Below are 13,198 nucleotides of genomic sequence, written 5' to 3'. Positions count from 1 at the left end.
CCTTCCATAAACAAGGCTCTTGTTTTAGTTGGGGATGTGTGGTATGCAAGAAAATATTTCATCAGAGCATCCCCATGTATACAATTCTTTTTATTTTACATAAGCAGAAGTTTACTTAGAAAGAGCCTGGCCAAAACAGTTAGCTTTACATCTCTAACGCTTGGGAAGAAGCACTAAACTAGATCATGTTGTGAAACAGTGGGATGCTGGGTTTCCTTTTATCTTTTTTTCTTCTTCTTCTTCTTTTTCTCTGATTTCACGTGTGAGGGCAACAGAAAAAAAGATCTTGGGCAAATAATGTTGACAGTGTGACAATGACTGATAGAATCAATTTGGGATTAAAACGTGACCTTCCATTTCCTGGTAGGATTTAAATAGACCACACATGAAAACATTAATGTCTTTCTCATGGTCTCAAGATGATCTCAGTTTTTTTTGCTAATTCCCAGCTTAGCCACACCTCTGCCATCAGCTGCAGGATGGAGTGAACAAACTGCCTGCTGAAACATGTGTGCACAACTGAAATTAAACTAATATTTTTACAGTAGCAGTTTTCTTTCTGTCCAGTGGGAAGAGAAAGAATTCCCTTAAGTGGACTCACAGAAGCAAGAAAAGTATCTGAGATACCTCCATTCTTTCCACAAAACAGAAAAAGTGCTAACAATGTAAAAAGTTTTAAACTCTATAAAAGGACCCAGCATTGGGCACAGTTGCAAACTGCAGTAATCAAGGAAGCTCTCTGAATATAGGCAGCACAGTGATTTGACAAGGATGCACTCACTCCACCTGCACCTGCAGTTCCACTGGGGTTCAGGATACAATTTTCAAAATTCCCAAAGCAGCTTAGAAGCCTCATATTTTCAAAAGCAATTTAGAGTAACATTTTCAAAGGAGCATAAGTCCTCATTGCAAAACAAGCTAAGCAGTTCAAACAAAATGTACAAAGGGATTGTACAAAGGGTACAAAGGAATGTACAAAGCGGCTGGCACTCTCAGCCAGGGACCTTGTTAGCCATGCTGTGTCCACGCACTCCCCCTTGCACACAAGAAGCCTGGTAATGCAGCAATGAAGTTATTATGGGGAAAAACCCTTAGAGTCATTTGCAAGACTAGTGGCTCCACTGGGCTTGAGAGCAGCCTTGTGAGGTGCCCCCTGTGATGACTTCACCACAACATTTCCAGGTCTGGTGCATGTGAGTAGAAGTGCATAGGAGAGGTATGCTTAGGAGCATCACCCCACTGATGATGTGGGTCAGGTATACACATAACTCTCAGTTGAATCCAATGGGAGGTCCATCTCTCTACATGTTTGAGGATGTAGTCCTTAGAAATGTGCTCTTCTCCTAGGGTTTTTGAGATTGAGGTTTTGGGGTAAAAATCTTGCTATACAGTATCATTTTTTCTGGAAGAGTTTGAGTGTGAAGAATACACATTCAGGCCTAGTCTACAGGTAAAGCAGCACTTATTCTGAACTGGCCATATCTACACAAGATGTTTACTGTGCAATTGATTAATTTACTGTGCAGGAAACATCTCAGCATTTATACGTGCATCCCTATTAGGGCACACAAAACTAGTAAACTCCACAGTGGGTTAAGACTTGTATTTACAAGTCCTAACCCACTGTGGAGTTTTTTCATACACCCTAATAGGGACACACAAGTAGACACTGCCCCAGCTTGCTGGCACACAGGGTGCTTCAGTGCAGGGGTAGTTGGCAGCCAGCTGTTCTGTAGCATGTGGAGCCCCATCAGAGCAGCCCTGGGTTGGCAGGCTGACCCCCTAAGTTTCCTGCCAGCCCAGGCTGCTGGGACTGGGCTCCACAAGCTGTGCACAAATAAACTCTGTAGAAATGCGCTCCAGAGTTTTTTGCTCCCAGGCACACATTCAAATGAAGCACCCAGGAGCAAAAAGCTCTGGAACAATAAGCTCCAGAGTTTATTCATGCACATTAATTGCATGTGTAGATGCACCCACTGGGCTTGTCCAGACATGTGTGGATATTTGGTTCCCCAGGGACAAGTAGCTACTTGTGCCACAACTACTTATCTCTGGGGAATGCCTGGGTGGGGAAGGAGAAGCTGGGACCAGCATTGTGCTGGCCCCAACAGGCTTACCTGAGGTCATGGGGGTTGCATTTAAGCTGAGCTTAAGATGGGTTTCTTTAAAGTAAATTAATCTCCAAACATGAATAGATTTTGGCTGAAAACTGAATTTTGACTTGGCCAAAGACAGGAGGATGACATTTTTATAGGAGGAAAGGAGGAAGGAAAAATGTAATATTTCCAATTTAGCTCTGCTGATAAGCAATAAACTACACACACGCACACACTTCTACCAAATGTAAATCTATTACTTTGATGGAATTATACTAACAATTAATTAGATTTTTGGGATTTTTGAAGAAGCCAAAGGGAATTAAGAAACTTATTTTTAAAAATTGATCTTATGCCTGTAGAGTTGCAAACCTGAATTAATTACTGTTGATGCTCTTGCTGTACAAGTTACAATAATGTAGGACTATTCATACTTTGCTTTATATGAAAGAACCCTCAGGAAAGTTATCAAAATGAACTAAAACAGTGAATTTAAAGTAGACCACTGCATCAGACTCATGTCTACACACTCATTCAGAATTAAGGTTAACTTAATTTGTTTGATATTCACAGATTAAGGTCTTGTCTAAACAAAGGAGTTCCTACAATATTACTTAGACTTAAAGTATAAGAGCTACTCTGTACCTAATTCCCAGGTGGACACAATAAGGGTGCTGACAGAAGTGATATTTGTTGTGTGAACAACTCCCTGAAAGTGCTCTACAGCCATGCCCTGACAGAAGTGTATAGTTGCAGTGCTTTAAAAGTACCTAATCTCATGACAAATTAACCCTCATTTAATGACAATTCAGATGAAGAAACTCTAAAGCAGTAGTGCATGGGATTGTTCTGTCCTAAATGCAGGACTTTGCACTTGTCCTTGTTTAACCTCATGAAATTCCTTTTAACCCAAATCTTCCAATTTGTCTAGGTCACTCTGAATCCTAGCCCTACCTTGCAGAGTATCTACTACTCACCCCAGCTTGGTGTCATCTGCAAACTTTCTAAGAGTGTACACCATCCCATCTTCCAGGGTGTTGATAAAGATATTGAACAAAACCGGCCCCAGGACCAACCCGAGGCATTCCACTTGAAGGCACCACAATGGTCCGTGATGCCCTGGAGCACCACAGAATGAAATCCCCACTGGCTGTAGTAGGAGCAGTCTCCATGGGGTGGGCAGGTGATGGGGATGTGGGTCCCATTCAGGGCCTCAATGCACTGGGGGGGCCCAAGGCATGGAACCCCACTACCACTGCAAGGGAGTCACGCACATGCAGCCTGGTGTCCCCCAGCATGTCCTGGATGGTGTTGCACATCTCCAGAATGGTCTCCCCACAGTGACCTTGCCCAACCATGCCAAACAGGCGGCAGATGTAATGTAGGCTGGTGGGCATGGCTAGCTTGAGCAGGGTGCAGGGCGGCTGGGTGTTTGTGGGTAGGGCTACAGGTCCTGCCACTACAGGTGAGGCTGGAGCTGCTCAAGGAGGTCCTGGAAGGTGGCCTATGTCATGCAGAAGGTCTCCAGCCACTGCCTGTTGTCCCAGGAGTGTTGGACAATATGCAACCTCGAGTCCTGGATGGCCCCATGTGCCCAGAGGTGGTGGGGCTGGAGGCCCATGAGGGTGATGGAGGCCCAGGCAGGGCATCCAGAAGCCCCTTGTTGGTGTCCCTGCTGGTGGCAACTGTGTGGTAGTAGCAGTGGCCCTGGGATAGCTCACTGTGGCCAGGTAGGTGGTCACTGTGCAGTGAAGGGGAGCTGGGACAGGTGAGAGGGCCATGGGCCAGGCATCACTTGGCTCAGTGAGGCAGCAGGGTCAGTTTGATGGCCAGCAGGAGCCCAGGGCACTGGTCATTGCTACTAGGGGCTGGAACTAGAGCAGCCATAGAGTGGGGAACCAGAATAGACAAGGAAAGCACTGCCATGTGCTGCTCCTGTGCTGCACACACTGCTCTTGGGCAGGGAAGTGGCTGTTTAGAGAGCAGAGAATGGGGCTGGCTTTTGAAGATGGCTGCTGGCTGCTAGAAGCTGCAGTAAGAGCCTGGAGCTCATCCCGGTGGTAGCAGGGGCCATTTGCAGGACTGCAGAAAGTTTGGTGCCAAGAGCAGCAAATCTGCTGCCTAGTTCCTTCATGTGTAGACACCTACCCAGCAGCACTTAATCCGCAGAAGTTTACTCCTGAGTAAATTGAGCCCAGATCAAATGCATGTGTAAACATGGCCACTAAGGCACTCTAAGTGCAGACTAAGTATGTCCTACTGGGGAGCTTGTACAACATAGATATTGTGGAATAGTGGTGAGAAAAATGTATTTCATAATACCTACACTGGAATAGTTTGCTATGTAGATAAGCCCTTATTTACAAGCCAAATCAAGGTTACTTTAATTCTGAATAAGAGTGCTCATGCAAGAACTTAATTTGGTTTAACTAATCTATTTTAAACTCAGAGTTTTGGGCACCTTTACACTTGCTCTGGCGATGGGGTGGGTGCTTTAATTAGAGCAGCTCTTGGGAACTGCCTGCAGTGTCTTGTGCATCTAGCATCCCTCACTTCAAAATATCAGTGGAGGTGCTTTAACCAAGGCTTGTTTGATGAGCAGTAGTTAAAACGCCCCCACCACTATTTTGAGCACAGGGACACTGAATAAACAAGATGCTGAGGCTGTTGGAGTGTGCTAATTAGTACACTCAGGCAGATTCAATTGAGTCTGCTCTCACGTGCTGTAATTACAGCACGTCAGAGCTGGCATCTCACAGGTCTGCAGGCACCCTTTATGTCCAGTGGGAGGTAAGCTCCTAACGTCTAAATGTCAATCAACAGCACTTGCTAGAACTTTATAAAAAAAAGTTCTTGGGGATTTTATTCATGCAGTAATAAATTTAAGTGGTAAATTTAGGTGTTTTTCTTTACTTAAATATTGCATTTTCTATATCACAAGAATTTAATATTCAGGTTCTGAGAAAAATGCTTGTGTTTGTTAGGTTTTTGCTCTTTAATTTTGTTACAAGATCTTTAGATGTTTGCTCTTTAATTTTGCTCTCTGTGCCTTAATGGTATTTTAATAAGAACCAGCTAATAATGGTTAAATGAAGTAACTTAGCACTACTTGCATCGAGCAAAATATAACATTCCTATACAATGCCTTATTAAGATCATTGTAAATTAAATGAAAATCAAATGAATTCATAGTTAGGAAATACCTATTTGGAAGTGTTTCCAAACCTGTTGCACATCACAAAAAATAGGGAAGTTTCCCCAAATCCATATAGCTTTATAAATTCAGCAAAGACATTAATTAACTAATACTTCTTGAAAATTAATAACAATGTTTCTATTTTTCCATCAGATAATTCCTTAGTGCATTCTGGTTTTTAACTTCCTTTAAGTTTGGATCATTTTGATGTGTGAACAGACATTTTCTGTTTCCATGGGTTATTTCCACAGGTTCAAATATCTTACGTAATTGACATTTTCCTGCTTACAAAAGCTGTCAACTTAAAAGTTGCAGTTGATTGATAAAATGTGGTTTTTGACTGTAACTTAACTTCATTGTTGGAACTTGTTACTGAAGTTTAGAACACTGCTAGTTCTTAAGCTGATACGCATTTGGGAAATTAATTATTTTTAAAAGAACCTAACCTTGAATTTTCCTTTTTTAAATTAGAAGAGGGAAGAATCCTAATGGCTTTTCACAATTCCTATAAATGGACTATATGGACGATCTGCTTCTAGCTGATAGCCTCTCTGTGCTTGATAGCCCCTTGAGACACTGCAAGAGGCACATGCGGGAACAAAAAAATGTTCCCCACACTACGAATTTGCAGTGTGGGGGCAAAATTAGACCACTGGGTATCCAGGGGTCAAAAAATACACCTGGCAAAAAAAGCGGGGCAGGGCACAGCCCCGGACCATGCCTTGAGGCTTGGTCCTCCACCAAGATGCTCTGATAGCCAGCCAGAACAAGTCTATGGCTGGCCCTTGCCCTGGTGCTGAAGCACCAGCCACAGGGAGCTGGACCTGGGCTCTGTGCCAGTAAGTGGGTGGGGGCTGGGGAAGGGGGGAGGGGACCATTGGGGGACCTCTGTTGGCCCTATCTCCCACCTGCTCCCCGAGCCCCCCAGATCACTGCTACCCCAGCCCCATCCCTCGTCAGCTCCTGCAGCCCCCCTGATCACAGCCTAGCCCAGCCCAGCCCCATCCCCTGCCTGCCCCCTGAGCCCCAAGATCACTGCCTCGCCTGGCCCCAGCAGTCCCGCACTCAGAAAAAATAAACAAAGCCCCGTATTTACCAGCAGTAGCAGCTGCTGTCAGGGTCACTGGGGCCACCTGGCAGAACCTCCCGCCCCACACAGCATGGGACAGCAGGGACCAGCCCCAGCCTCCTAAAACCCACACTGCCACTACCCCATTGTGCATGTGTAGCCTGGAACAGCAGGGCGCTGCACAGCTCGGTGCACTGTCAGGCAGCTAGGGCCACTCAGGCTGAGTGATGCCAGGCCCCAGGTGACAGTTGTAGAGGGTGTGTCCACATATGCAGGTATGTGCGCTTGCAGCAGCTCAAATAAAAGTGGTGCAAATTTGAGCCAGGGCTTTTTGCCTCAGCACACATGCCTGGACATGCACTTTGGTGTGCTGCAAGTTGTGCCACTTGGGGCAAAATAACCCTGCCTAGCTCCTCCCAGATCTGCAGCCAGGGGGAGCTAGAGCCTGGGGCTAGTACCTGTGGGCTGTCAGCTTGGGTCCTGTGCACTCATGGGGCCCACGTGTTGTACCGGGCTGGGTTCTGCGTGCACAGAACAGGCCAATGTGGGGCCTGTGCATGCAGGACCTGGCCCGGTGTGAGAGGTGATCTCCGTGAGCAGTGCAGGGCCCTGGGTGACAGCCTGAGTAGCCTGGAGCTGCCCGAAGGTGCACAGTGCGACGCCGACCCAAGCCAGGCCCACGTGATCTGCCACAATCGGCTCTGGGTGCCAGGTGGCTGGGGCCGAGCTGCAGTACCTTGTGCTGCGGGGGTCAGGGGCTTTGCCAGGAAGGCCCTGAGCACCACGATGAGCCACTGCTGTGGAGGAGGGGTGAGTCATGTGGAGGGCAGGTGAGGAGCCCACCCCTCCTGAGCAGGACCCCCCCCAGTCCCCCACACTCCCACAGCCCCCCTGCTCCAGTCCCCCTCACCCCCAGTCCCTTACTTACCTCCAACAGAGCCAAGGTCCATGCAACCTGCACCAGTCAAGGCTGCCTCACATGTGGAGGCAGTGTCCTTCAAAACTGGGGCAAGGGGCAGCCATAGAGACACTCTGGCCAGCTACCAAAGCATCTCTTTGGTGGACCTGGACCATGCCCTGCCCTATTTCTGCGGGTTTTTTTAAATACCTGGATATCCAGGTATCACATTTTGAGTCCCTACTGCAAATATGCAGTGCAGGAAATGTTTTTTGTTCTCAGTGTGCCTTTTGCTGCATCTCAAACTGCTTTGAAATGCAGCAAGAGGCATGTGCGAGCTCATCTGGATGCTCACCTCTTTGCTTAAATAATGGAAAGGATCACCAAACTGATTATAATAATCAACTAAAAACAATACTCCCTTTTGACTGAGACTGTAAACATTGGATATTTTATAAAGGTTTTATTTGGGATACTTGTTGGTAAATGTAACTATACTGATCCCCAAAGCAGATTTCCTTTGATTTATTTTTAAATGGTGAAAGAAGCATTTTTTTCTAGCAGACTATCTAGTAATATATGCAGCAAAAGTCTGATCCAAAATCCAATGGGAGTGTTTTTATTGCCTTTAATGGGCTTTGTGTCATATTCTAGTTGAAGAAATTAAAGCACAACAGATGTCGTGTTGAAATTATACCAAATATTACAATATATTTGAATTGGAAATTGCATTTTCCTTCACATGGTCAAGACCTATACTGGTGGTACCAAGAAGTTAATGCTTCACAAAAGGTAAACATCTACATTTGCCATTTGATACTGATGTCATACAACACAGTGCCCTGTGGGGAAAATGGGGAAAACTGGTCTTGCTCAGAAGGACAGTTTACAGATGTGAACAAAGAGCAGCCCTCCCAAGGACCAACAGCTGGTTTAAGTATTTTCATCTACCTCTTCCATGGTGCAAGTGCATTAATTACAATAGTTGCTTCACGGGGTTTTCTGCACCATGGAGTACTGCTGCTGGATTCTATTCCACCTCTTAGACCAGCAGTTAGCAACCCTTTAGACCAAAGTGACCCAGTGTGGGTCAGGGACAAGCACATGCCAGGTGCCACTGGCAGTTGTCCCTGTGGTGGCAGAAAGCAACTGCTGCTAGAGCCTCCTGTCATAAAATGCCATGGAAGCTCCACAGCCATAGGCCAAATCAAATGGCTCTGTGGGCTAAATCTAGCCCACAGGCCAGAAATTTCCATCCCCTGTGTTAGACACGTAAGTAGATTTGGGTATCTAAGTACAATTTTATTCAATCCTGCTCAGGTCCCTAAAAACTGTTAATGCAAAAAGTGGATGGGTCCTCCCCTCCTTGCTGCTTTGTTGTGACTCGGTCTTAAGGGTAAGATGACAGCATGTTATAGAAGCAGATTAATGGATTTTCAGGACTTGAATAGGATCATACTTAGGCCCCTAACTCCAATATAAACCCAACAGATGCAACAAAATCTGGACCGTCATCTTTATCTAGCCCTTCTTTTTCACTTCCGCTACCCCTTTGTTTGCTGTGCTCCTTCAAAATCATTCTTTTTTTGTTCAGCTCTTTTTCGCTTTTGCATTTCTAGCCAGGTGCCAAGAACCAAAATCCTTAAGTTATCCTTACATCCTTCAGCAATCTCCTTCTGGCTAGCACCAAAGATGAAAGGGACTTGGGGGTCATGATTGACCACAAGATGAACATGAGCCTTCAGTGTGATGCTGTGGCTAGTAAGCGAGTAAAACACTGGCTTGCATCCATAGATGCTTCTCAAGCAAATCCCAGGACATCATTCTCCCCTTGTACTCGGCTTTGGTGAGGCCACAGCTAGAGTACTGCGTCCAGTTTTGGGCTCCCCAATTCAAAAAGGACACGGAGAAGCTTGAGAGGGTGCAAAGGAGAGCCACGTGCACGATCAGAGGTCAGGAAAACAGACCTTACGACGACAGGCTGAGAGCCATGGGGCTCTTTAGCCTGGAAAAGCGCAGGCTCAGGGGTGATCTGATGGCTACCTATAAGTTTATCAAGGGTGACCACCAGGATCTGGGGGAGTGTTTGTTCACCAGAGCGCCCCAAGGGATGACGAGGTCGAACGTTCACAAACTCCACCACGACCGATTCAGGCTAGACATAAGAAAGAACATCTTCACTGTCTGAGCTCCCAAGGTTTGGAATAGACTGCCACCGGAGTTGGTTCAAGCACCCACTTTGAATGCCTTCAAGAGCCATTTGGATGCTTATCTTGCTGGGTTCCTGTGATCCCTGCTGACTTCCTGCCCCTGGGACAGGGGGCTGGACTCGATGATCCTCTGGGGTACCTTCCAGCTCAAATGTCTATGAAATCTATGAAACCCATTTCTTTCACAAAATATTTTAATGACGGATCAAACCATTTTGCGTCAGGTTTGTTTTTCAATGACTGGATTAAGATCTCTACACGAATAGTGCAAATAGTGACCGAGGTTTCCAAAGCTCTCTAATAGAGCTGAACTTTTATTCTTTACTCATTTTAATTGGTCGTATCCCTGCTCTGGACAATAGATTCAGAAAACAGACTTTGGAAATTTTGCCCTCTGTCTCTACAGTGTCATGTAAATAACTGACACTTTTTATATTCTTGTTCCTATTTTCAGGAATGCACCTATGAAATGGAAATTGTCCACATGCAGAAGGCTTCTAAAAAACTTATGCAACATTTTACTCCTTTGGAAACACCAGTTCAGTGGCTGAAGTGAAATCTAAGAGCTTTTTACTTACCCATTGAATTGTTTTACCCAAGATCATCATAGGCCATTTTTCCAAGTGCGCTCTACAACAATCTGCAGAAACTGGGGGAAAAAGGAAGTATAGATCATCTTTCCATCTTTTTTTGTTTGTTTGTTCATTTGTTTTCCTTTTGCAATTTGTAGGAAAGCATTTCTTTTCATCACAGTGCAGGCTTAAAATTAAATTCAGAAGTCCTGAATTGATGTGGTTTTAGGCAGGTTTTAGTACTTTCCTGAATCAGGGCCTCAGTATGCTCTCTGCCATCAACAGAAGAAAGGACAGTTAATGGATATTACTGCTTTTTAAAGCAATTGTGTTCTTTTTCCCCCCCAACTACATATCTTCTTGCAGGGATTGGTTTAAATGTTGTTAGTACATCATGCAACTTATTAGACATTGCTTTGACATTCTTCACATCTTACAGTAGAACATGATAGCAGCAACCATTTAGGTTGTAAACCTTGAAATGTCTGTAACTTATTTCTCTTAATTTTCATACGGATTGTGTATGTGTCTGTCTTTTTCATTAAATTAAACAAACAAAAGAGCCAGGCACAGTATATATACCCACTCTCTTTAATGTGAATAATATATTCTATGAGACTGGACTTATTACCATTCAAAATGAGATCACTGGTTACACCCATGAACACAAAAATGCTGGGCAGTCTTCAGATCATGCATAAAATTGCTGAAAATCTACAGGTTGCTGTATATGTTAGACAGCCATTCTCAGCTAGGGAAAAACAATAAAAACACATTTCCTAGCTTGTGAATTGCTCACAAGGTTTTGCCAGGCTATGAAATGTATGCAATTCCTAAAGCACTGTCCAAAAGCAATGCTTCCTTGGGCAAACATAAGTGGATGAAGGGATTTTCCAAGGGATTTTGCAAAAAGACATGAAGAAAGCTTCCTTGTTGCTTCACTTAAGAAATAATAGACTGATATTAACCAGGTGGCCAAAAATCTGCCCAGAATTGCAACATACCCACCAGCAGGAATCTCTTGCTTACCTAAACATTTCCAAAAGAGTGCTTATCAAACACTAAATGTTGAAGAGCTGCCTCTTTCCAAACAAAACCCAAGTCATCCTACCCACGTACAGCAAGCTTCCTCCATCATCAATTGTAAATTAATTGCCAGAAGGTATTTTAGAAGAGAACTCTAGAGACCATATAAAACTCCCACTTTTAAAACTCGCATGCCAACTTCCAAAGAACCCCTTTCAAAACAACTGCAGCAAAGAGTGCTCAAAAAGCCACAGGTTGGGGAACATTGCTCAGCACATAAAACTATCTTGAAATCCCAAGATGCGTGCTGGGAAACGTCATAAACTGCTCAGTTCCTTTCCTTATTTGGCACCTGTGCCTAGCTTTCAGTTTCCACCTTAGCTTTCCAAAGTTTGGCTGACCTTTTATATTGGATACATATATGCCTTTCAGGGCAAAGTTGGTATTTTTTTTAGGGATTCTGCAGCATCCTGCACCATAGGTCCCAGTCCTGCTTTGAAGCCTACTGGAGCTATCCGAATAAAAATAACTGATAGACTAATAACAACAGTGACATGTAAAAAAGTATCTTTTGTTTCATAAAGTAGTGCTCTGTAAATACCACATAAAACAGAAAGGATTTTATGAGTGGCTCATTTCCACATTCACGGATAACACCCCTATTTTACATATACTTATTTTATCCTCCAGTCAGCCCCTTCAGTGCCACTTCCCATCCTGGTTCACCTGGGAGATACAGAGGAGGGTTTCTTTATTTCAGATGCGATCTGAAAAATGAAATTCCAGTTAAACACAAAAGAAAATGAGTATGGCAGGTTCTTTCCCTTTTGATCTTTCTGCCTTCTAATTTGGTAAGCCTTGTTTTTCAAATCAAGACCCGTTCTCTATCCCTGGTAAATAAAAGTCTTTCAATAGGAAGAGAAAAGTTATGGTACTCAAGCCTCTCATTTGACTTGCAGATCACAGTCCCACAAGCTGCCCGTGTCCATGACCACTATATAAACACTCTACTGAACTCCTATTGCTTCAGACACATGACAAGAAGATGGCCATGGATGAAAGAAGATAACTAAGTTGTCAAGTTTCTTTCTTGGAGTAATAGGAGTGCACACACCAGCCACACCTTACAGCCAGCCACACCCTATGAAAATTTCAGAAAAAAAAGGGAAACTAATGAGGTTGCAATGCCATTCATATTAGGTAGTTAAGGTTGTGTACATTATAAATCCATTTTTTCAAAGGTTTTGTCACTCAGCCATACGAATCATTCTGGGTTGAAGTTCAGCATCCAAGGTTTCTGCCCAAGGACAATATTTTTGAGAGAACTTGGAAACAGTAAGTTTTGCCAAGTCCATCTTAAGTTTCAAGGAGTGAAAAAAAGAACCCATGGCTAGTGGTGTCAGATGCTATTATTTCATGTTTCTATAACTTAAAAGCAACTGTGGCTGGTATTGTTCTATAATTTCTTCTGAAAGATTTGGCCTGTTCCTGATAACAAACTTCTGTGAATGGCAAGCACTGCTGTAAATAGAATAAAACTAACAATAACACATAGCTTAGCTCCACTGATCTCCTTTTACACCAGCTAAGAAACTGCTCCCAGTGTATTTAGATAGTGTGTACTTGAATGCTACCCCCACCAGTCCATCATCCAGTGCCATAGAAAGGGGTGGGGGAGTGGGGCGAATGCCCTGGTCACTGAAGTGAGGGGGCACCAACAGGCACTGCCCAGCTGGGGTGGGGGGAAGGAGTGGCTCTGAGTGGCTTTTTTGGGGAGGCATAGAGATGGGTGGCTCCCACTGCTCCTGGGCAAGCGGTGGGGAGGGGATGCCCTCTGGATCTGTGTGTGAGGCGAGGATGGGCTACTTCTGAGGACTTTGCCACAGGTGCCAAACTTTGTTGCTAAGGCACTGCCATCATTAGACAAAGTCCCAAATGAACTGAAGAAGTGCTTGGGCCTGGTACAGTCTGCAGGACCTGACACAATTCCATTGGATGGGCTTGAGCCCACTCCCTTGGAAGCTAAAATCAAAAGAGCCATTGACTCCAATGTTACAAGGTCAGGGCTTAAAGAAATGCATCCCTGTGCACAGGACTTGCAGACTGTTTGGTTGCTAGGTGGATCCTTATT

At 44.5% G+C, this 13,198-nt stretch overlaps 1 long non-coding RNA gene across 1 annotated transcript in view; it reads right to left on the bottom strand.

Annotated features, from left to right (window-relative positions):
- Positions 1 to 13,198, bottom strand: part of LOC149873816 (uncharacterized) — a 70,546-nt gene that overhangs the window by 25,319 nt on the left and 32,029 nt on the right. The window contains exon 2 of the long non-coding RNA XR_016439888.1: positions 10,048 to 10,118. This is a non-coding gene — a long non-coding RNA (uncharacterized LOC149873816). The remainder of the gene's footprint in view (positions 1 to 10,047; positions 10,119 to 13,198) is intronic.

Source organism: Crocodylus siamensis, chromosome 1, assembly GCF_052110815.1.
Source record: "Crocodylus siamensis isolate JL-2025a chromosome 1, ASM5211081v1, whole genome shotgun sequence".
Lineage (NCBI taxonomy): Eukaryota > Metazoa > Chordata > Crocodylia > Crocodylidae > Crocodylus > Crocodylus siamensis.
This window is presented reverse-complemented; position numbering and strand designations above follow the sequence as displayed.